The 24,863-nt window shown below is 44.9% G+C and overlaps 1 protein-coding gene across 4 annotated transcripts in view; it reads right to left on the bottom strand.

Moving 5' to 3' along the window:
- The window catches only part of FOXP1 (forkhead box P1), a 377,157-nt gene that overhangs the window by 329,678 nt on the left and 22,616 nt on the right, over nt 1–24,863 (bottom strand). For all 4 annotated transcript variants that reach the window (XM_054280796.1, XM_054280797.1, XM_054280798.1 and 1 more), the window contains exon 2: nt 2,800–2,927. The gene's annotated coding sequence lies outside the window, so the exon portion shown is untranslated. The remainder of the gene's footprint in view (nt 1–2,799; nt 2,928–24,863) is intronic.

Below are 24,863 nucleotides of genomic sequence, written 5' to 3'. Positions count from 1 at the left end.
GAGGGCTGAGGGAGGAGAGGGGCCCTGTTAGTTAGGAAAGGCGCCCACAATCCGCGTGGGAAGGGCAGGGACACAGCAGGTCCCTGACGCGCCGCCTGCTCGGCGCTCAGCGCCGCCGGCAGCACCACCAGGCTTTTAGTACCACCCCATCATTTTGATCTGTTCCGTTCTCAACTCAATTTATCCTACAAGCATGGTTATCTCCAATTTAAAAACGTACACAGCACCAGCTCCTCGACTTTAAAATTTCATAACTAGGAGCAATTTGTTAAAACCTCTTAGTGTATCTTTCTCTCTCATTTTCCGAGGTGCTGCAATGAGGCAATTCCCTGTTCTGGCTGCTTACCCCAGGTGACCTTTGCCTGCCATAAAATGGTATACAACTAAACTCTGTGCCTTAAATAAAACCCTTGCCTCTTCGAAAGGCCCTACGTATTCAGTCAACACAATCAGCAGAAACCACATTTGGCTACTCAATAAGCTGGAAACCTTTAAGGCGTGCACGGCGCTGAATGAATTCCTGACATCACCAGGGACACTCGAGTGGGGAACAAGAGAGACGGCTGAGAAGTGGCTCTTGCTGCAGCTGGAGAAAGGATCACTCCTTTAAGCTGAACTCTCAAGGAAAACGAGAACAAAAACTGAATTAGCTCGACACGTACCCTCTGCAGTCAGCACATTGCTAGGCAACTTACCATCTCTTGATAGAATTATGGTGGAGGGCTGGTCGTACATCAGGGTTAAGATGAACACAAGCACCAGTTTGGGCCAACTGCTCCTTTCCAGTGGGAATGCTCAATGCTTGGTCATTTGGTATTATTATTCTGCAATATTTCCTAGGCACCTAGAGAGTCTAATGCATTCAGAAGGTATTTTAAAGCTATTATGTGACATGAAAATTTTAAGATAACTGGAAGTAAGTGAATTTCAGGAGGAGTAGCGCGAGTCTTTTTCTTTGTTCAAGCCAGCGTTTGGAGGGAGTTAACAATCCTTCTTCTCATTGCTTTTATTTTTTAACAGTGAAGGTATCCAGAGGGCACGTTCCTTCAACACTTTGTCTTTGCTCAGATGCTGGCTGGCCACAGCTCCACATCTCCATAATTCAAGCTGGTATTTCAAGTGGATGCTTTGAAACACTCTGGTCCTTCCATTTGCCACCCTGGGACCAGACACAAAGTGCCACTACCAGCAGTGCCACGGGGCTGTCACAGCACCCAGTGATGGCACACTTCACCCATGCCAGCCTTAGAAGGGCCTCTATCTTTAACAATACCTGGATATTGAAATTCTGACCCCAGGCATTATTTACATTTACTAAAGAGGCATTAAGCTAATGCACAGGGTGCTTTAAATCGAGGCATGTACCTTGCATATAACCCCACGTTTCCCATGCATACTTTATAGACACAAAGAAATAATTAATTACCTAACCACCGTGATTAAAATCAATTGATTCACATGCGACAGAGCAGTGAGAAATTTTTGCATGACTGGAGAAGTCTGGAATTGGTCCCCATTTGGGGATCTCAGTTGTATCAGTGAGGCTGGTAATTCAGACATGAAGGAAATGGTAAGAATCCCTCTCCTCTATGCACACTTTGAGCTGCCATATGGGTTTATTCAACTGTTTACTATACCAGTCGGTAAAAACTGAGCAGCTATTATAATCTTTGCTAAATGACATGGTAATTATGCTACCTCTGGAAAAAAAAAATAAAAAATGGAAACAGAAAAAAAAAAATCACAATTCACTGATGTACGAATTTCTCAGGTTTTATAATCTTTGAATTGAAATGCACTTTCCAACACACAGAGGGATATTAAACATATAATAGAAACCTGAATTTATTTAAAAAAACAATTTGTGCTCCCAATTCCTACACAATTTAATTATGCAGATTTCCTGGGTTTGAAAGATTTCTTACACAGACTTCCCAGTTTTGCTGCAGAATTAGACGATTCTTGTTTTCCCAAACTAATACTGCCCCTCCTCTCACCCCAGTTATGAAGAGAGGCAATCAGGAGGAGGCAGGTCAGAGGAGTGGGCATGGAAAGCTCCCCATGCAGGTTCCTGGGGGATGGGGACAGCTGGAAAAGGCACAACCACCTTTTGCATGGCACAAAAGGGACCAGGGGCTTCTTGGGGGGTTAACAGAGGAGGGGTCTCGCTCCAGCATCCTCCTGAGCCTGATCCCAACAGGCTGTTGGAGGCTCTGTCCCCGTGTCCCCCAGGCTGGGCAGCAGCACCAAGGTGAAGCTCACGCTGCAGGACAGCTCTCCTGTGTACCAGTGACACCATTTTGTCACTGGGATGCAAGTGCAGCAAATGCTGGAGCTAATTATCTGCTGGCAATGTCTCCTTTGAGAATCCACCACGTGACACATGATGGCAAGGAGACCTCTCCATATCCATATTTCATCACTACATGAATTGCCCACACAAGCTTGGTTTAGATGCTGTCTGTCTGCAAGCCTTGTTTTGGGCAGCAGCTTTGCCTGCATGACTGAACTCCAGTTTCACCACCAAAGCCCTTACAGTTCACAGAATTCAGGGGGATGAAGAGAAGAAAGAAAGGAAAGGAGTATTTTTTCTGAACAGGTAATATTTGATATTTCTGCTATTTCATGCCATTGAAGGTTGCTTTGGGCTTTTTTAAGAATAGTGGTGATTTGCCTGTAAACATAGACAGTACAACCCCCTCCCACCTTATTAAAAAGGGAAGAAAAAAAAATGAGGGAAAGATAATTGGTAAGAAAGAATAAGTGAGAGTTATTGCAAACTCAGCCTTGACAACTCACCAGTTTTACTTGCAGGCATCACACATATCCATTCATGACTCAGGGCAAATACAGGAAAGGATTGGAACCCTTCTCATGGCAAATGTGTCTGGAAGCTGGAGTCACTCAGAAAAAATGTTCTCAGGAGACTGGAAGACAAAAACATGTTTTAAAACTTCACTCAGTTAGAATCATATCAAAGCCTATCGTTTTCCTTTGAAAGTAAAAGGTGGTTATAAATGCTGGAGCTGGGGGGAGCATTACAGAAGCATGTCTGTGTATCAAACTATCACACAGCAGACTCTATTTGGCTTTAAATAAAACCAAAACTTACAATATTAAGAAAGGTTTTTAGAGACAAATGCTTATTTCACATTTGCAACGTGCTCCTCCGACAGGAGAGCTTATGTTCCTTCTAAATACCAAAATGTGTCACCATCCAAATCCACATTCTGCCTGAAAACATTGTACTGAGCACAAAATCCAGATACTTTAACCTACTTTGCATTATCAAAATATAACACACTCTGAATTTCTGAACTATTTACTCTCTGTCTTCACTCACTGCATCCTGATTAAACCTTAATAAAATGTAGAACCTCTTGTTAGCATTAATCTTTCCTCTGAGATAAGTAAAAACATATAAAAACTATTTGATGTTCAGGGTGGAAAGGCAAAACTAGCAAACATCAGTTAAAAAATACCAATTAGTATGTTTTTTTCCCCAGCTATTAGAAACACAGATTGAGCTTAAGCTTAGCTCAAAGGAAGCTGTACAAATGAAACACCCATTTTACTAATAAGGGTATTTTTAAATAAGATGTATAATATTTTCACTGATGTAGTATCTGCACTGGGTAACAACTCATGCTCAGAAATACAACAGGAGATGTTCCCAAGGCTGTTCTGCATCACATCCATGAAACCACATGGGATTTAAACAGCAGCTCTGGTGCCTGCCCAAACTGGGGAAGGGCACACACTGCCCCAATGAATGCACCAACACCTGGGAGAGCCTCTGCTCCCAGGACTCTGCACAACAGCCAACTTTGCAATGGAGAAAAACACCTTGAAACACTTGAAAAAGAAAGCATGAAAGCAAAAATCACCTGTGGTGCTTGTGAGCCCTTCATTCCTCAATCCTCACCCCTAACAGCATCCCCAAGGCAGTGGCTGCTCCCGGCCCTCCCGCACCCACCAGCACTGACAGGGGCAAGCACTGCCGGCCCCAAATTAACCTCGTGGAGTTAATTATCTTGGCAGTCCACTGCAGCCTTCCTGAGCAACATCTGGAAGCTTCTGTCTCAGCAACGACTGCATGAAATTTTGTAAGACAAAATCCAGGTAGTTCTCTGGCCCTGGGGCTTCTCCCGTTCTTTGCTGAATGCGCAATGGCTCAAAGATCACAAGGGTTCAGAAATCTAAATATAGGGCCTGTGTGACCCTATTAAAAAACTGTGCTACACAATAAAAATAGATCCAAAAGGGGTTTTTAAACAGCATTTATGCTAAAAATGACTTCTTTCTCGGAGACTCTGCAATACCTGCAAACCAAAAGTGACCTGCATCTTGCACTGGTTGTATTTTATTCATGAGGGGCAGAGCACTCGAGAGAAGCAACAGCAGTGTCAGAAACACACATCTGAGCCTTGCTTTATTGCTGTGCTTGATGACAGATATGCAGATGGGTTTGCAGCTGAGCAGAAAGCTGCATCTACATATGTTGGGACAAGATTCCTCCAGCTGACCCGCTGCACCACAGATCTCAACTAATCTTTATCCATGATACATCTGTAGGGCAGGAAAGCATCATGAGCCCTCTTTAAAAGATGAGGAATCGAGGCTCATTTTAGCTACTGCTTGCTCATAAAATTAATGTTCAAGACTTTTGAAGCAAAATTATTGTCTAAATAATATATATGGTCTGCAGAAATGAGGGCTACAGTGTACAGAAGCACTGTCCTCACCTGCAGATCACTCCTCACATCCTTCCTCAGCATAAGGAGTATCTTGGCACCCTTGTGCCAACAAGCAGATTTGGAAGCTGAGAGCTCCTACCTGAGGAATAAGAAGCAGTACAGGGAGGAGGCAAAGACATTCCATCCAGCTTGCCCTGAACTCTGACAGTGCACCTGGAAAAACTGATGCCTCTTACGCCATCAAAAACTGACCTCACTGCACAAAACATTTCTTCAGCCAGGTTTCCCAAGGGAACAAAGCCTACATGATCACCATGTACTTTCTGCACCCAGCCCCACCTGCATCTTTTGAATCCCTTGGATTAATGGGAGCAGAGAGCTCCCAAAGACACGCGTTCTCACGGCATGAGCTCCGGGGCTTGCCCCACTGGATTGCCCCAAACCCGCTGGCTCCAGGCACAGCTCCAGGCTGAGCCCTCACAGCCCAGGGGCACACAGCCAGCTCGGGCACCTCCATGGACCTCAGTGCTGGAGAACCTGGAGAAACAGCCCATTCTGCTGGGGGGGAGGGTGGAGGAGCGAGAGGAACAGATTATAGATCGGTTCTGATAAACTCAAGCCTTTAATGATCTGCCCACACACTCGAGTTCGATCTGGCATTGACAAATTGAAGCTTTTAATGATGTGCCCACACATTTGAGTTGGCCACTCCTCTTCCACAACTTTCACAAAAATAGCACGCTGGGTTGAAGGCACAGAAACTATAATACTGCTGCAACACAAGCAAAACCCTTGATCAATTTTTGGCAAGCCTTCCCCAAAAGATTTTTTGACAGGGCTTCCAATACAGCCCTCTAACACAAACCTTCTGCACTGCCCTGCTCCCACACAGATTCTTAGAAGGCACCAGCTCGATAAGGGGCAATGAGATGCAGCAGCTTTAGCATAACTGAAGTACAAAGTCAATCAAACCTTGAAACAGGAATCTGGGCTTCATTAATTCCAGCAATCACAAAGTTTTTATTATCACTGTATTAATCAGAATAGGAAACCTATTAATCTGCCCCCAACAAAAATTAATCTTTGTAATATTGAGCAGATTTGAAAGACAAGTTTTAATATTTCACTGTTTAAATCTCAAAGGCAGAGGCACACAGCTCAGACAATCGGGCGGATCACTGTGGACTTCATCTCATCAGCACGAGGTCCCTCACCTTTCCCTCTCTCTGTGCATCTCCACCCTGGGGTCCAGCTGCTCCTGGGGCTTCTGAAGGAACCCAGAGCATCATTCCTACATCAAACTGCAAAACTGGCTGCACTGAAGTTCCTGATGCACTGAAGAGCTGTCAGGAGTTTATGTTGTAAGGGAACAGCACCACAGCCAGCAGAGCCTGGGCAGCACAGGCTGGAAGTGCCCCCCATGCCAAGGGCTGCCTGGGTGTGAGGGAGCTCTGCAAAGGGCAGGACACACCTGAGAGGCAGCAGAGGCATCCCTGTGTGCACAGGGGATGAGAAGAGGTGCAGTGGGAGAAAACAGCAAGCAAGAAAGTGTGTCTGAAATTCCCGTGCTCCACCGGAGCGAGTCAGGGATTGCTACACAGATCTGGCCAGGCGACCTGAACCAACCCCCAAAGCTGCAAAACATCCCCCCAACACCACACAGGCCATCAGAACAGAGCCCAGCTTAAAGGAGAACACCGGTGGCAGAGGAAAAGTCCTTAGAAAATGATGGCAAGGAGCAGGACGAGTCAGAAAGGGGCTGAGGAAAAAAAGAGGAATGATAAATGTGACTGAAAAAGGAGGAGAACCATCCCAAGCATCTCCAGATAGCCGTGCCCTGCCTGGGGAGGGTGACATGGATGAGCACATGGCTGCAGTTCCTTTTGCTGCTCTTCCATCATCATCCTGCTGTGGCAATGGCTGATGAACAGGTTATTTTGTTGCTTAGCCAAATTTTCATTAAAGCAGCTTTCACCAACACACAAATACATCCACACATGCGCTGACACACACCTCAGGACTGTATCTGGCACAATCCAGGCCTGGTCAAAGGCAGAATTTCAATCATCTCACGCACGACTCATGTCAGGCTGTTTACTGACTGCACTGGAACCACAGAACCCTGTTTTAGCTAATGATTTCTCAAAGCCATGTTGCACAAAAGAAAACAGGTTCAACTTGTACATCAGTGCCTAAGAGACTGCTCCAAAACAGACAACTGTATGAAAAGTTGTGCCCATGTATACATATATACAAAACTGTTTTTAAGTGACTGTTTTAAATTAGAATAAATCTGTGTTCCACCAATTAAGCTTTGAATGCACGGCTGATATCGCTCGCTATTTTAAACAAGCGGCATAATAAACGCAAAAATTCAAATATTTTAGAGAAAATACTTGGAGAGTTGAGACATTAATTTTGCCATATACAATCTGTTTCACAGGGATTTAAAAAGCTTTATTGCCACCCTGGGTACATTGGAATGAAGATGAAACACCATCCTTCCCTATTTACATATTAAAAAATACGTGCTTTTTTGATACAGATTACCAGGCTTGCTGATACATGACTCTGTTAAAAACAATACTGCCTGTCTAGAAAACCCAAAGCCCCAAACTAGAAGTGTCCTTGCACTCTAACAGGTTCCAAATGGAAATAAAACGTACTGCTGGCTTGTTTACCCTCCCCTCTGGCGAGTGTCCTGGGGGAGGGACAGAGGAGCTCCCCAGGGCTCTGCCTAACCATGGAGCTGTTTATCAGCCCCAGAACCAAAATAAAGGGAGTAAGATCAGACAGGAAAACCTTGGGATCTCAGGATGTCTACATTCAGGTGGGGGGGGGAAAAAAAAAAAAAAAAAGAGAAAATTAACAAAACAAAAATAACTACCAAAAACCAATCAAACAAAATATACCCCCCCCCAAATAACTCCTAACATTCTTATGCTTATTTCTACCTAATATATTTTGACTGCAGCTTGAGACGATCAGCTAAAATGCTTCAATACAGACAATATTTTCTCAAAAATAAATAACCTTTCTCCTTTCCCCCCCTTTTTTTCTGTCTTTCCCCTCTTTAAATAAACTGCATTAGAAACACATGTCCAAAGCATCCCTAAAAAAGACCACAAAGTCTGCTTGCAAGGGGAACCTCATTGCACCGAGTGGTAACATTTGTTCTCCCCTTTCAGCTGGGATCCACCTCAACTTTTTGATGTTGGTTGGAGCTTTTATTTGCAAATAGAGCAGAGCTGCCTGGGATGGAGGGCTCCTCTGGAGCATGCCATGTGGTCTGCACAGATGTTCCTTTTATTCCCGCGTCCCACAAGGCTCCGAGGCTCGCCGGTGTTAAACAGATTACGCAAGAAGAACACTTGATTTTGCATGTCCCCCTTTTTTTCCAACAGTTGTCTAATTTACTCAACTCATTCTGCCCCCTCCTTGTCCCTCACAATCACTATAGAAAACACAGAAAAATGCAGCTGAAGCAAGGAAGTTTTTCCTCCAGGAGCAGAATATACAGGAATGCTCAGCATCCGCAAGCGAGGCAGAAATGCAGATGAACAAAACTTATTGGGACAGTAAAGTAACCAGCTCATTAGTCAGGCTGTGCTTAAGACACTTCATTATATCCCAGCAGCACCAGTCGCTACAAGTAGCATAATCTCTCACCCTTATTTATATGTCCAAATGAGAAGTGAACTTTTTCCAAAAAAAAAAAAAAAAAAAAAAAAAAAAAAAAAAAATCTAACACCAATTATGGGTGCTAAGCATTCGAAAATCCTTGAAAATCTGGCCTTCAACTCGGTCACAAAGAAGGGGCTTAATTTCCCGGCTGTCAGGCATCCCAATCAACAACTGAAGTCAATGGGATCTACACAGCACCTTATTAAAAAAAAAAAAACCAACAGAGCCTAAGAGGCCCATTAAGGAACCGCAGCGACAGGGAGAGAACCTCACTGCTGAACCCAGCAGCAATACACAGCTTTGTGCACCAGCCACTCCGCTCTCATGCTTAATTTGATTAATCATTTTGGTATTATCCCCAATTAGAAAAGTGTCTAACAGGAAAAAAAATCAATTAAAAAAAAAAATTGGTTTAAGCCTAAGGAACGGCAGCTACTGAACACGCAAGGACTTGGGACTTCTGGCATTTACCAAGGATACAAAATTGAGACTAAAAATTGCGGACAAATACAAAGGCATTGGTGTTTCATCCAGACTGCGGATTATGAATTTTTTTTTTTTTTTTAATAAACTGAAACCGAATTCCAGATGTTGAAAGTTGGGAAGTAAAAACTGCTTTAGCTGTAAAAACACAGAAAGGTGAGACAAAAAATTCTGCTGAAATATAATGAATCTTAGGGATGAAAGCAAAGCCCATGCACCCCCTCACCAGGAGAGGGCTGGGACAGGGATTTCTGCACTCTGTGTGCCAAGCCAGGTAGTGGCACAGGGGTTTGCCCTGACTTTCCTATTAATAATGGACAGAGTGGAGCAAGGATCTCCAGGAACTGCTGCATCAGAAAGAGGAACAAACCTCCCTTGCAGTTCTGCATGGGACCCCCTGGCACCCAGACCCTGCAGCCCTCAGGTGGCACCTGTGCAGCATCACCAGGGCAGGGGGCACTTGTGCATGCCAGGGACACAGATCAGCACATCCCAAAAAGACACACAAACCCACCTTTTCTTCCACCAGAGTCCAAATCACCCCTGACACAGCAGAGCCACATCTGAGGCTCCGCAGTCCCTTCAGCATCCAAATACCATCCAAATTTGGGCCCGCATGACTAGTTCTCGGTTTATTTTATGGGCTTGATCACCACCAACATTCAGGGATTTTGAAAGCAGAATTGAAGGCAGTAATTTGAGATCACTGGTTTCGCCTCTGTTTGTTTCCACCACAGCATCCACAACGCTACAGATGAACACAGAACATTTAAAGTATCCCACAGCATCCCACCAACTCCTTCCCAGAAGTGACTGAGTCTCACCCTAAAATTCAGGAACAGCAGCAAATGTTTGGATTCTGATAAGAAGGGGAATATTCATCAGCATACTTCACAAGTGATGCAGTCACAACTTGCAAACTTAGTCACAGAAATATGACTGAACTTGTCTGCTACCACACAACAAAGTACCGTCTAGTGGTTAAAATCGGAGGACATGATTCAGGAATGCAAGCCTTTTCAAAGAAGAACTAAAACACATGATTAAGTGCTGTTGAAGTCAATAGGCTGATTCAGAGACCAACTTCTGGAGCGATGGATAATACTCCCCACATTGCCATATGGCTCTCAGTCAAACTTCCTAGAAGCATTTGCTAATACCAGGTTCCACCACAGCTTTTGGGAGGCCTGCTTTTCTTTTGCCCTTTTTTTTTTCCCCCCCTTTCTTTTTTTAAACCTATGTCTGGGATAGTTTTCACCCACTCTGAAGATCTTCCAGGCTCTCACTGACTGAGAGAGAATGTGCCGTGATTACTGCAGGGTGGTGCAGATTCATGCAACAACTAATAATCTCAAATGCAAAGTAATCTATATATATAAACGAATTCAAGAGCGCATTATATAAATATATGCTACATAAAATAATAAATGCAAATCTGGTATAATCCAAAGGCACTTTTTGTGGTGTTTAGTGAAAGGCACGCAAGCCTGTTAGAGTGATGAAATCCAGCACAAGCATCTTGGCCAGCTGAGGGATCTTTGCAAACAATCCCAGTCCCACCTCAGAACTCCCGGACCCGCTTCCTTTACGACTTGCAAATATTTCATTTCTCTTGCCAGCTCCCCGCTCGCTGCTGCGCCGAAACATTCTGGGGAAGGTTTGCTGTTCTGATAATAGATTGTGCACAGACAGCAGCCCCTGTCACAGCCTCCTGCAGGGTGGTGACACCAGCACGTCCGACCCCTCGGGCAGCACTGCTGCCCCACCAGAGGGTCCCCCAATTTCCTGATGGGAACGCCGTCCAACAGCACCTCCCGCTCCCCAGCCTCCCCCAGTCCTGCCAACACAAACACACAGCAAACCAAACCTTCCAGCAGGATAAATGGCTACCCAGCAGTGCTCAAGCTACATTTACAGCAACTCGGTTACAGTTTGGATTTCTACTTATGGGATGGGAAACGAAGGGGAAGACCACTGGCAGAGCCACACACTGACTTTCATGGCCTCCCCTATGCACATGATCGAAATAATCCACTAATTCTGCACATTTCCTAATCCCTGAAAAGGTTGAAAACTTACTCTTTACCTTTAGTCACGGAAAAGAAGAAAGAAAACAAAAGCCCAAGGAATTCTAGCTGGCTTTTTGAAACACTTCACAGATAAGGCATAACATCATTTTTAAGCAGTTTGAAAACACCCTGTTACTGCCTACAATTAAATAAATGTAATCACAGCCTAAGCTGGCCCTCCCGGCCATCTGTCTTTAAGGCAATGGGGAAAGAAGAGGCGCTACAACGTGCAGTACTTTTTCTGGCTTTTAAAGTGTTTCTCCTTATTCAATATCTAAATTAAATCAAATGGAGTATACTAAGTAAGCCCATAAGACACAGCGCATGATGCAAGAGTCTTAAAATCCTTATCTACTGAGCACTCCAGCTTAAAGGCTGATGTTTTATGTTCCCCTGCAGCGCACGGGGATCCTGCTGGCTTGGCCAGACTAGGAAAATAAGCTTCCAATGACCAAATGCAACTGCAACTCGAAAAGTAGGAACCGAACCAGACACAACAAACCACAGAGCAGCCGCCCCAGCCCGGCCTGGGCTGCCCCAGCGCTGCCATTGCCTCCAGGGACCGGCTTCACCTTCCCAGGGCTGCTGATAAGATGCTCGGGAGCCCAAACCCGTGAGTGGGGCGGCAATCACGAGGTTTTCAGCCCGGGATGCTCGGGGTGAGCAAGGCAGGAAGCCGGCGGAGGCGCAGATGCACGGAGCTGTGCAAATCTGCTGAATTCCAGAGTTATGAATTCCCCGAGTTTAAGCGATTCTGTGAGCCAAAATCCACAGTCCCGCCTGGATGCTCTCCCTGCAGGTCCTGGGGCAGGGGAGCCCACCCCACCACACACCCACAGGCAGGACATTTTGGGACATTTTGGGGCATTTTGGGGCATTTTCTGCCCGTGAGCATCCTGTAGACAGCTCACAGGACAGCCATTGCCTGGTGCTGCTTCATCTTTATTCCAGTGTACCCAGGGCGGCAATAACGCTTTTTAAATCCCTGTGAAACAGATTGTATATGGGAAAATTAATGTCTAAATTAATGTCTCAACCCTCCAAGTATTTTCTCTGAAATATTTCATTTTTTGTGTTTATTATGCTGCTTGTTTAAAATAGTGAGCAGCATCAGCTGTGCATTCAAAGCTTAATTGGTGGAACAGAGATTTATTCTAATTTAGAACAGCCACTTAAAAACAGTTTGCACAACTTTTCCTGACCTCACTGATCCTGGAAAAGAAATGGGTGTTCCTCCAGCTCATGCATCTGAATCTACCTCCCATGGCAGAAGCAGGGAGCACCAAGTACTGCAGGGCCTATAAATACCAGCTTCCAGTAAAATGGAAATAAAACCAGAGTTCAAGTCAAACTCCACCATCTATCCTCCAAGTTTGTACATTTCTCTCCTGAATGCATGTCATCAAAGCATAACTACATGTGAGATATCATTTTACTTGTCCAATAAAAGGGACATTTATCACAAATAAGAGTTAAGCAGCTCAAATATTAAAATGGGAATAAAACTATTGCTGATATCAATGGTATAAATTAATATTAGCAGTTGATTAAGTCCAGCTGTATTCTTAGACTTTTGTTCTATGACTGAGACTTTTTCACTACATTTGTATTACTGAATAATATAAGTTATTTACGTCCTTAGCTCTATCAGATCAATCACTTTAGGTTTTACTGTTAACTCATCTGCCCCACATTTGGCACACCTGCCCACAGAAACAAACCACACATTGTACCTTACTTCCTCCATAGAAAACCTCTGTAATTTCCACCCTATCTACTAAGCATGTTTAGAGGTCAAACTTCAGATCTCTTCCTTTGGGCTTTTTCCCCCCCCCCCTTGTTAAATTTCAACTTGTAAGCGCCAGAAATCAGTTTCAAAAATAAAATTAAAAAAAAGATAAAAAAAACCCAGTACAAAACCAACATTTTCTGAGCAGAAAAAAATGTGCAGAAATTGTATTTCCTCTGGACCAGACAATGCAGCTTGAAAAGGAAAAAAGGAAGAGAAAAAGAGAGCGAGCCAGTCCATGCTGCAGAGCAGCCTCTGGGCTGGAGCTGTGACGACAGCACCGGGACATCCTCAAATCCACCCAGCATTCCAACAATGCAAAGCAAAGCACAGCCAACCCAGGGGCATCCCAGCCCTATGGACAGAAGGCATCTATTTGTGATGAAGGGATAAGCTGAATTTAAAACCGTGGTGGTTGTTTTTTAAATCTTCTAAAATCAACAGGAACTTGGCGCGCGGCTCTGCAGCAGCACTTGGAAAAATTGAGTTCACAGCAGCGAGGGCACAGGGGGGAAGCCTGGCCTTAGCCAACATCCTTTGGCATGAAGAGATTGCCTGACATCAGCAGAAAGGATCAAACCACGCTCTGAGAAGTTCCTTAGAGACGCAATATAAAAAATCCAAGTAATATTAAAATAATAGTGACTGATTCACACTAATAAGGGCTAAGGAGGACAGAGAGGGAGAGGAAAAAAAAAAAAAGCAAAGAGACACCAGCCTACAGCAGGGGTCAAAAAAAAAAGTAATTTCAGGGCTGAAACCAATGGAATTTTTTTTAAATTAAAACAATTTCATAGAACAACACCACTACAAGCCCACCCAAAGCAGCAAGAAGCCATTTTTACCATTTCAATCAAATACAAAGCTGATACACTAACTTAAAGGATCAAGACCAAATAAGATATGTGGGACGGCAATCTGAATGCCAAGTTTTACCCATGTGAGTTCAGTTATAAATGCTTGGAAAATGTGATTCCCCAACTTAGAAATAGCAGCTGCAGCATTCAAAGGTACTCCAGTAATTACTGGAATGCTCGCTAAAAAACTAGACAGAAGCTAACATCTTACTTACATTAAATACACATTTACCACAAATTAAAAGAGCCACAGAAAAGGAAAAAAAAAGAAGAAGAAAAAATAACAAAACCAGAAAACAATCAGGCGAGCAGATGTCCAAAAAAAGAAGGGGGAAAAATGACAAGGGAGGGCCAGATGCTCATTTCTGCTGGTTGTCACAGCGCAGTGAAGGTACCCCACACCACCAGCCTGGCCAAGCCACCGGAGCTCAACAGCCAAAGGGAGCCAGATTGTCACCTCTACATCTGTAAGTGGTAATTTCATCCCAGATACTGCAATAACACACTGCCTTAAAATCTCTGAAATGCTGCCTAGTCATCTGAGACAGGAGTAAAACAAGCAGCAACGCCAAGTGGAGTTGTCTGCTACTGCCTGAGGGACTCCTGGGTTTAGCAGCCGGGCTGGCATAAGGATTGGATTATCGAGGAGTGCCCTGCGCTGCTTTATTAAGTGCCAGTGAAGTGTCTATTGCATTCAGTGCCTGGGAAATACGGTGGGAAACGTCAACCACCAACCACCAAACTACAAATTAAGCTACTTGACCCAATGTGCGCTCATTACCAGCCGCTGGCCCCTGGAAATAAAGCGCTCTGGAAGCAAGGGGCCGGTGAGGTCAGCAGGGACGGGGCAGATGGGGAGAGAACCTCTCTGCAGCAAACAGAGAGCCCAGGACACGCTGGTAGGAGCAGCCAGTCCACACCCAGGCTTTGGAAGGAGGTACCCGACGAGAAGTTATCTGCAAAATGTGCATCACACTCTCCTGGCTCTCTTCACACCTCCCCCTTCGCATCCCCACTCCCATGCACCTTCGCGTCTATTCCCACACTTCTCTCGCTACCCACATCCTGAACATATTTATGTTGTAAACATCCATTTGGAAGCGCTTGGTGAGCCTGTGGCACACTGAAGGATGCTGCTCTGAGCTTCAGGAGGCAGCCGGCTCGCCTTGACCCCTCTCTCCCTCTCCCAGATGCACAGGAGGGGAAAGAATTACTTGGCCCTCACACTTATCTTTTATCCACTCAGGATCCAGATTATTGCCTAATAAAACTTCACGGCAAAGCTATTAAAAATTAAAGGGATATCTCCCTTCCTACATAATGATTTGTCACAAGCCAGACCTAAATCAGGATTGATGAGGTTCATGGTGCCTTCCTTCTTCTTTTTTTTTTTAAATTTGGCAGAATTTCCTGACTTTTTTTTTTTTTTTTTGCAGTCCTTCTCACTCCTTACTGACACAAAATTTCTCCTTCAGTGCTCCAGACCTTACTTCTTCATCAAGATGAAGTAAGAGGCGAAAGGCAGCTGAGCCAGCAGAAATGTTCCCACTGTCCTTCAGGAAACAGAGAAGAGTCCAAGTAGTTGGTATGATTCAGAACTAGTGGTAGAAAAAGGACAAACCAGATTACAGCAACAGAGGACTCCATCCAAAACCTGCATCCAAAGAGACTCCTGCTAACATATGGTGGAAATGTGACTTTTTGCAAATATCCTCCGCAGAAGCCAATTCCTCTCCTCCACCCAAGCCACATCCAATAGCTCTAGTAGAGCGAGCTGTTACTTACACGTATTAGTCAGGATAGGCATCAGCCACGATACCAATTTTAATCCATCTAGCTAATGAGGAATCTGCCATCTAGTTAACGTGCTCAGGCCCTCCAGAGAAATTAAAATCCACCTATTCAGGCTCCTCTCTGACTGAGCAGTGCCCATCCCAGAGCACGGTGGCTGCTTTTCCCAGGGATCGTGTCCCGCGCTCCCACCGGCACCAAGGAGAAGCACCTGAAGCAGAATTGCACCGAAAAGACAGAACTTGGAAAGAATGCGTTAGCAACTTCAATCCAAATATAAAATGCATTTAAAGGTCATAATTTGCATAACTACATCTCATGTTTTTTGTTGTGCGGGGTTTGTTTTTTTTCTTTTTTTTCCTCTTTTTTAAATTGCTCTATCCTGGAACCGAGCACCGCTGCTTCTCATTTAAAGTTTTGACAACTCTTAGGGCTTGGCAGGAGCAGTTCTCCAAGGCATCCTAGGACCACACTAAGAGGTACATAGCATTAATAAAAAACCTTTTCAAAACACAGACTAAGGGAAGCAGACACACGGCACCGTTATCACGTGAGGACATGGCTGGGCTGACACAGGAGTTTCACTTTCTTGTGATGCAGTCTTGATAGTGGATTCAGAAAAGCAACAAGACGCAACCAGTTATAGCAGGAAAAGCTCAAAGTGCCACAAAATGCCCCAACAACTGTCACAGGTTTTTTAAATCTTTTTGTTCAATCTAGATCAACAGCTGCTCCAATCTGCATCCAACAAGGATGCTGCACTGATGCCCTAAACCTTCATCTCCAAATCCAGACCCAGTCCCATGAGAAGTGTCATATTTTTCTGGAAAGGATTGTAACTGGAAGAGCAGGAGGGCAGCAGGTATGAGGAATGCCCTCTTCAGCCAAAATGAAAATCGGAGGGGCTGGAACATTCAGCCTCTTGCTTCCTGCACGAAATTAATTATAACAGCCAATCTGTGCTGCTGCTTAGTCTGCAGGGGAAAAGATGAAATAGCTAAATTGATATCACAGCAAAGGAAGGGCTCATCACAGCAATGTCTGAGGCTGAAGTGGAATCCTGCCTTCGCCTGAGCTGCAGAAGGGAACTCTAGAGATGGCTGAAAACTGTGGCTACAAGCCTGCAGCTCCCCCAGCTTGTATAAATGTGCTTGCAGAGATCAGCGTTGGGTTCAGAGGCTGATTGCAGCTCTATCACCATTAGCACCTGACTGACGATTGACACAAACCACACACCACCTACAAAGGCACTGCACAGACCCAAGCGTGGGGGAAATGCAGGCTTGCCCAAAACCCTCTGTAACATCTCAGATCTTTTCCCACATTTAAAAAAACCCCAAAAAAAATTTTTAAAAAAGCAAGATCAAGGTTGCAGCATCGGTGTTGAATGGTATCTTTCATTTCCACGGCATCTGCTTGCATTCCTTTTGAAAGTTAAGAAATATTCTGTTTATTCTGGATTGGGCACAAGATCTTTCTCGCAGTGTGGGACCCAGCATCCAACCATTAACCCAGCTTTGCCACGTTCACCACTAAACCATGTCCCTTAGCACTACATCCACACATTTTCTGAACACTTCCAGGGATGGTGACTCTACCACCTCTCCAGGCAGACTGCTCAGTGCCTGACCATCCTTTCAGGGAAGAAACTTTTCATAATATCCAAACTTTGCTTCCCCAGCACAACCTGGCACTGTTTGCTCTTGTCCTGATACACTTTCCTTATAACCATCCACCCTAAACATGCGCCTTGTAAGAAGTGCTGCCTTTCCAGCACTGACCCCACAGCCTGCCCACCCTACTGGCTCGGAGGGAAGGATCCTGAAGCTCCCCACTCCTGGTCCTGCTTACCAGGGATCTTTGCAGGCCCCAGAACAAGAGATGGCTCCATCCAGTGAGGCAACATTAAGTGAGAATCGGAGCATGGACAGTCCAAACTCTCCAGAACATTCTGGCAGGAGCAGATCCACTCACAGCCTCAGGCACAGTGAGGAAAACCCACAGGTTCCCATCGCTGCAAGGCGCGCTTTGCTGTGCGCTCTTGTTTGTTTGTTTTGAAATATTCTGGCAGAGGAAACAGAGTCACTGTTTTGTTTTTCTCCCCCACATATGCTATATAATTTTGTCTCTAGCACTCGCTTCTTGCTTACTCAGTTGCCTATAGTCTGCCTCTCTCAGAGGAACGTTAGCTGTGTTTGTCCCCAAACTGTATCCTGATCCAACTGCTTTGTGTCATCCCACCAGCCCTGCTCAGGGAGTGATGATCAAAATATTTGCACTGGGATGCAATGCAGAGAGATGGGCATGTAAGCTAGTTCAGAGCAAAGCTGACCCACAAGGCTGAAGGGTGTGCAGAAGTGTTTTGGCTACTGAACTCAGGAAACACGACATGAAAAGAGGGAGTAGTGCTACAAACAATACCAAGGCTTTGTTTGTGCCAGATACACTGCTAAGAAAACACCACATTTCAGCTACACAACACGGCCAGTCCCCCTGCAAATGACTGCACAATATGACCACGCTTCCAGCAACATTTAAATATGGCAACAAATTAATACAGGACATCCCAACTGGCCACGGGTCGCAGTCATCAACAAGTAGGTCAAACTAATTCTGGAAGGCTGTGAGAGGCACATAAAATAGTCTGTGGCAGCAGTTCAAGGCAGGGATGAAGCAATCCCCACTTCAACTCATCCAAAAGCACTGACACAAGCCCAGGTGCCAAAGGGATGCAGGACGAAGCCATTCCCAGTCTACGCAACGCGCCTGCCATCTCTGCAAGTTACAATTAACTTCCCAGACAAAACGCAAATACATTAAAAAAATACCCAAGCCAATTAAGACACAAGTGTTTAAAGACATGAGTAGTAATTACAAATGTATTATTCATACCTAATTTACAAGATGAACTTCTTTCAGTAAAATATTAAACTGTTTACATGCATTCAGGAAGACAATTTCCCAACGCCGCGCGTCCCGCTCCGGAGCGGTGACTATTGCTATGCAACAACCCCACAGACTTACAGTGTACACTGTGGAGTAATCAGAAAATGTTTGACCTCAGATATCTACTTGACCCCACAGAAATGCAGACTCGCTCGCTATAAAATCCTAAACAATGGGGCAGACAAGGTCAGAGGGTCAAAGCAAGTATTAACAGGTCATTGTGCAACCCACTTGGGAGCAATTACTTCTGGTCACGGCTAAGTGGACACTTGATTGAATACCACTAAGACAGCTCACATCCCACAGATAACAATCCTCACAGCGATTAAGAATTAAAGCCCCCATGATTCAGCCTTTATTACTCAAATGAACCTAACTATTCCATAAAAAACTCTTGGTATATGCATGATGCAAGGTCTAAATTGAAATGCCACCTCATTAAACAATAATATCTAATTTTATCTAAATGAATTTTCATGAAAGTACGCCACACAGCTCAGGAATTTTTAAAATGAATTATCACAAGTGATACATAATTTCACCAAAACTGCTGCAGGAAAAAAAAAAAATTAGCTTCAGGGATGAAAGGGAAACATCTATGCTGAATGAAAATTGCACTTCTTTCTGCAAGAAGAAAGGGTAAAAGGGGGCTTCAGGGCTGCTGCCAGACAATAGAGGCAGATTTTAATCAAATCAACACCTTTCTGCTATGTCAGGTATGCTCACCCTACCCCAGACAACAGCAGCACAGAACACGTGTTGAGAATCACTGCACACACAGGCCACCTTCAGAAATGGGGATGTCACCTGCACACAGCCCCTAAAATTGGGGTTTATTATCATAAACTGCTGAAAAAGCCATCCTTGACTGACTGTTAATGGCCTCTGTTACCTCAGCTGAAAACAGTTTGTACATCCCCTCCTGAGGGTGAAAACCCTGTTCCAACACCTAGGAGCCATTTAGGAGCTCCTAATTATTCTACAAAAATGAGCAACACAGATAAGACTACTGCTTTGAAAGGGTTTCCATCAGGAATCACTGAAAGAAAAAGTCAAAAAGGTAAATGGATTTCATTTTTAGCCTGTTTATTTATGGATTACATGAGCAGAAGTGGCAGGACCCACTGCCACATTGGTAAAAAGCAAAAAAAGCAATGCCAGCACCCAAAGGTGCTCACAGCCTCATTTCTAAAACTACATATGGGACTTTTTCCAAAGCTTGGCTCTCCCTCAGACCTCCCTTGTCCAGCTAGTTCTTGGAATACACTCAGAATGTACTCATAAAGCCCCTGTCTTCTTGCTGTGTCTATGCCTTTCGTAGGAGAAGAGGACCAAAAAACCCCAAAAGACCAAAAAAAAAAAAAGAAAAAAAAAAAAAAAAAACCAAAAAAAACCCACAAAAAACCCAATACAAAAAAACAGACACATTTTCCAAGCCAACAAGACCAGCACAAACCTGTGGAGAGGAACAGGTTGCACAGATGCTGCTGGTTGACCAGAGCACCTGGAAGGCTGGGTAAGGCCATCAGGGAAGGGATGCTAACACAAATCTGGGCCCTTCTGGGGATGAGCTCCTTTGCCCCTTCCCTGCTCCGCCCCAGCAGCAAAGCCAGAGCCTCGGGAGATTTCAGAGCACTGCATATGCAGACACTGGGATGTGCAAAATTATGCATGCATGTTTGGAGGCCATTTTAGAGCCCAGCTCATGAGTCATGCAGAAAGTAGATCAGGAGAAAAAGAAAAGTTTAAAGATGCATCTTTTTGTATTCTTGCTACTGCAGCATGGCTTTGCTCTGCATGCCCCCTTTTCTTTAATACTGAAACTCTTTGGGTCTTCATCCTGCAGCTGTTGGAAAATTCTGAGTTAAACCAGGAATCCTTCACATTAGTGTTAGTACCGTGATAGTCAGCTGATAACATTTCAGATAGACAAAATCCAAGCCTGTCAGGCTGGTGTTCAGCACCGCTGATTATTGCACAGGAGCACACCAGGAATGAAAAGCTGCGTGGTTGCTTCTCCCTTGTCCTGCTGCCAGCGAGGTGTAATAATGCTATTATGAAAAGCAAACAGGGATGAACTCTGCTCAAACGGTGAAGCCTGAGCTGAGAAATCAATTCCTGCACCAGTCGTGGCCCTACAACAGAGTAATGCTGTCACAAAGTTCATCAAGCCCTCAGGATCCCTCACCCTGGTTTTCCATACTGCACATACTTCATTGGCACTGAATATTCATATTGTGGCACTTTCTGGAGACCTACTAAAGCTGTCACTGTGGGGAAAAAACAGCCCTGGGGTTCAGCCGCCAGCTGGAGACTCCCATCAGGAGGTCCATGCTTGGTTTTCCTCTTTTCCATGAACATTCTGCCAGCTGCACATCCCGTGTACCTCTGCTTGGCTGGCTCTAGGATAAGGATCTCATATTCTCCTCCTTCCCCATGGGGGACAATGTGTGACAGACCCCAGTGCCCTGTTCCACTGGCAGACAGAGCTGCTGGCTGCTATAAAAGCACATTGCAGATGAGAGTCCAAAAATAAGATGTATTCTCTAAGACAGGTCCCTTCATACCCAACAGGATTGTAACTGGGAAACAAAAGTGCTGCCAGCAGACAGGGACTATTTGATTTTTGTGGCACTGATGCAGTGAAGAGGTACTGATGACTCTGGGATACAGGAAGATGTTTAAAATGAGACAAAACTGAGGAGAGCTGAGAAAAACTGTCTCAGCAAAGTAGAACAAAGCCATGAAGGGACGCAAAAGCAGACTGAAATCAGAGTGGTGCCTTGCAGCCACAAACCCAGCGGTTCTCATGATGGAGAAGGCTTTGGAAACAAAGATACACATGTTTATTAAAAAAAAAAAAAAAAAAAAAAGATGAGGCAAGAAGATACCAGAGAATTCAGTGTGAGCAGCAGCTGAGTCAGAGAAGGGCAGGATTGTGAGGCATTGAGCAGGGAACACCAACTGGTCTCACCACCTCGGAGTCATGGGGGAATCACTCCCCAGGGCTCCCTGACCGTGCTGTGCTGTGTGCAGTCCCTTCCTATTTCCTGATGCTCTCCAAACCACTTAAGCATTCCATACATAAAACACACAGCTGAATTACTGCAGCCAGCCTGGCCAAAACCTGTGGGGTGGTTCAGTGGCTCTCTGACGTGCTTCTGATGAGGAAGGGGAATGAATTGGAGAAGCCACACCTGAGCAAGGACAGCAGGGCCTCAGAGCACCAGAGCATTGTGCAGGGGAGGATACCTGGTATGAATCTGGGCACAAAGATGATTTTCAGGGCACCATTTTTTTTTTCTATTTGCTGTTGTTTCGTCTGTCCAGGAATTTCTTCTTGAATTTTTAAGTGCTGGACTATTCTCTGATTTTTTTCTGCATGCTGCACTGTAGGCCGCCTCCTGTCCACCCCATCCTCTCCCTTGCACCATCTCTTGACCAGGAATTCAGTACCTAGTAAAAATGAAACTATCAGAACAACCCTGACTAAAGCTTGGAAACCCACTCCCTATGTGGAGTTACTTCTGGGGTGGGGGAGAACACTACCCTGCCTGCATTCAGCTGCACTGCCCAATAAATGTCCTGTACTGAAACTGGTCTGAACAGCCCTCACACCCTGAGCTAAGGACTGTACCCAAGTTGGACTCTGTAAGCACAGCCCTACCATCAGATAACTCACATGTGAGTTTTTTGAGAAAAAATCTGACAGTTTTGTAGAAGAACCCACATTTCACCCTCCCAAAGAGCAGGTCAACACCCGCAAACCAAGACATTCTGCCAGTGCAGACCTGGAATTCCAGCAACTGGGCACAACAGGGGTGACATATGGGTGATGTCCAAATTCACCAGGGGTGAGCAAAGACACATTTGTTCCCTCCCGCTGTTTAGCAACTGGAAAAATCACTGCAAAGGAGGCCGTGTCCTGAACCCATGGCTGGAGGTGAAGGATCAGCAGAGGATTGCTGCTGCAGGGGAAGGAAATCAAGAAGGAAATGGCTGGGCCAGATAAAACCCCCAGTCCTCCCTCTTGTCAAACAGGAGGTTTGTGCTTCAGGAACAGATGGGAAGAGAATCCACTGCATGGCTAAGCCAGAGGAGGTAGAGGAGCCTGAAATAAAGTCCCTTTGAGTCCAGCTCTGTGTCTCTGACAGCCTGACTCAGTCATGGACCAAGCAGATAACAGGCGACCATTCATCAGCTCAGCCAACACACAAAGACAAGAATTTCCCTTCTTAAAGAGATTTAATGATAGAGCTTTAGAAACTGGTTAAAGGAGAGAGACTGAGAGTGAGCACACTAGGGATGAGACCCAGTGGGTTGCTATTAATATTTCCCTGAAGCAGACACTCCAGTTTGCAGCACTGGAAGGACACAATTCCAACAGCTAGGCACGTTCTTCAAGCAAAACACTGCCCAGCTGCAGAATTAGAGCTGAGTTCAGAGAAAAGTTTTTTCACCAATCTAGTCAAATGGACTACTGACTTTTTCTCTTTTTTTTTTAAATCTCAAAGAGGAAAGGGTGACCATGAATGCTTGTCTTCCTTGGTGTACTGAAAAAAAAAAAAAAAAAAAAACAAACCATATACAACTAACCAGCTGGCTGGGGATGTCAGCCAATTCTCTGTCCAGGAAAAGATTTTTTTTTTCACATCTTCCTTTGAAAATTAAACCATACTCCATAAGGACAGTCAGTCAGAGAGGAAGCCTGCAAGTGCTACCACGCTCATCACCCAGAGCTGCATCCTCTTGTGCCAGTGGATGCTTCCAAAACACCCTCCCTGCTGCCATCCTGCCCGCAAAGGGCTGCAGATGCTGTGCCTTTTCTAGGGTGAAGCAGTTGGGAGCAGAGAAAAGCAGCTCTCAGCTCTGCAGCTTTTTTCCTGTTCAGCTCCCTGCAACACTTGCCTTCCTTTTTGGTACAGAATCCTTCAGTTGCCTGGAGCTATTCTAGTTTATACTGGGCATTCATAGCAGAAGCCCAACATCTCTCTTGCTATTTTTGCTCATGGCTACCTAGGCAAGCAGCTCCTGTGCTAGAGAAGCACCTTCTTAATGAAGCAACTATGAGATCAATGTTGTATGGCTTCCAAGAGCAAAACAGTTTACAATTAGCTGAAGGTCTGGTATTTGACAGTTTTTTATGGCTCTTTTACAACTGTTTGCAAATCTTTTCTTCCTTTAAATTATTCTGAAAAGTGTTAGGGGAAAGCCAAAAGTTATTTTGTGCAAGCATGTGTCTACTTGCATGAATCCAAAAGCCTTTTTAATTTAAAACCACCATTACAAACGCCTGTATTTACATGATAGTTGTTTATGTAATGCTCTAAAGAAAATCCAAATGAAGCACAGAAGCCAATGCTAATGCAGAAGATGGTGGGAGTTAATGAACATGCTCCTGGGGCAGTCCAGGAGATGGCAAGACTTACAGCCTGTGCCAAAAGGATTCAACAAAAAGACTGCATTTCCAAAAAAACCCTCTAATAAAACCTCCATGCGTGCACAACCTGTGATTTTTAGGCTCCTCATCTGGATTCCTGTGATGTTCAGGCCCTCTGTCCAGCATTAAAAAAAAAGTCAGTTTTATGAGGACACCACCCCCAAAATTCAATCTTTCTCTTGAGATTTGAAGCATTTCAATAAATGAAAGCAAACACAGAAATTAAACTGAGAACTCTTCAAGCAGGCCTTTTCTGACTCCACGCCTCTATTCCTTTCATTCATGGCATGTGAACCTTTCAGTTCTCCTGAATCCAAGTCACAAGCCTGGAACAATCTGATTTCCAAAGCAGGGCAGCAGCCCAGGTCTTGGCTCCCAACAGCACGACACAGCCCCTCACCTTCACCTCAAAGCATCACCTTCTCCAAGTGAAAGCACAAGAGAAAGCATTCACAGATAAAAAGCATGTTCCAGCCCGAGGCCTGTCAGCATGGCACATGCCTAAAGAGAAAAACGAATCTGCATGATAGAGACTTGAAATGCAGGTGCCTGGATGGCAACAGAGGATTTCCAAAGGGAGGCTTATGTATGGTAAAAGAAAAGAAAAAAGGGATGCTCATTTGCAAGAGAAGGCAGGACAAAAACCAAAGCTACACCTGTAAGAAACAAGTTTCTTTGCCAGGTGCAGCGAGAAGGTTGTACCTTCACTTGAGACTCCAGCCAAAAAGATTAAAGCCATTTCCACCCTCACCCAAATCACCAAGGAGAACAAACCTTCTTCAGCTTTTAAAAGTCAGAACTGAGGGAGGATTGAAGAGAACCCTCTCCCAAGCCCCAGATCACTATCAGTGCTCCACAATGTCCTCCCTGCTGTGGCTGCTCCCTGTGCCAAGGGAAGCAGCAGCTCCCAGCATACCACACCACACACAGCTGGGGCAGCATCTGGGTGGACAAGACACCCTGACCCATGCCAAATTCCCCTGTAATCCTGCCCATGGCTTGGCAACACCGTGCCCACAATCCAGACTGATGGTATGCAAGATCCTACGTCTTCCAGGGGAAGCTGAGCTCCAGCTCACCAAGTGCCTCCAGCAATGGGGAACTCTA

Source organism: Melozone crissalis, unplaced genomic scaffold, assembly GCF_028551555.1.
Source record: "Melozone crissalis strain CALT ecotype California unplaced genomic scaffold, PUWL_Pcris_2 ptg000029l_1, whole genome shotgun sequence".
NCBI lineage: Eukaryota > Metazoa > Chordata > Aves > Passeriformes > Passerellidae > Melozone > Melozone crissalis.
This window is presented reverse-complemented; position numbering and strand designations above follow the sequence as displayed.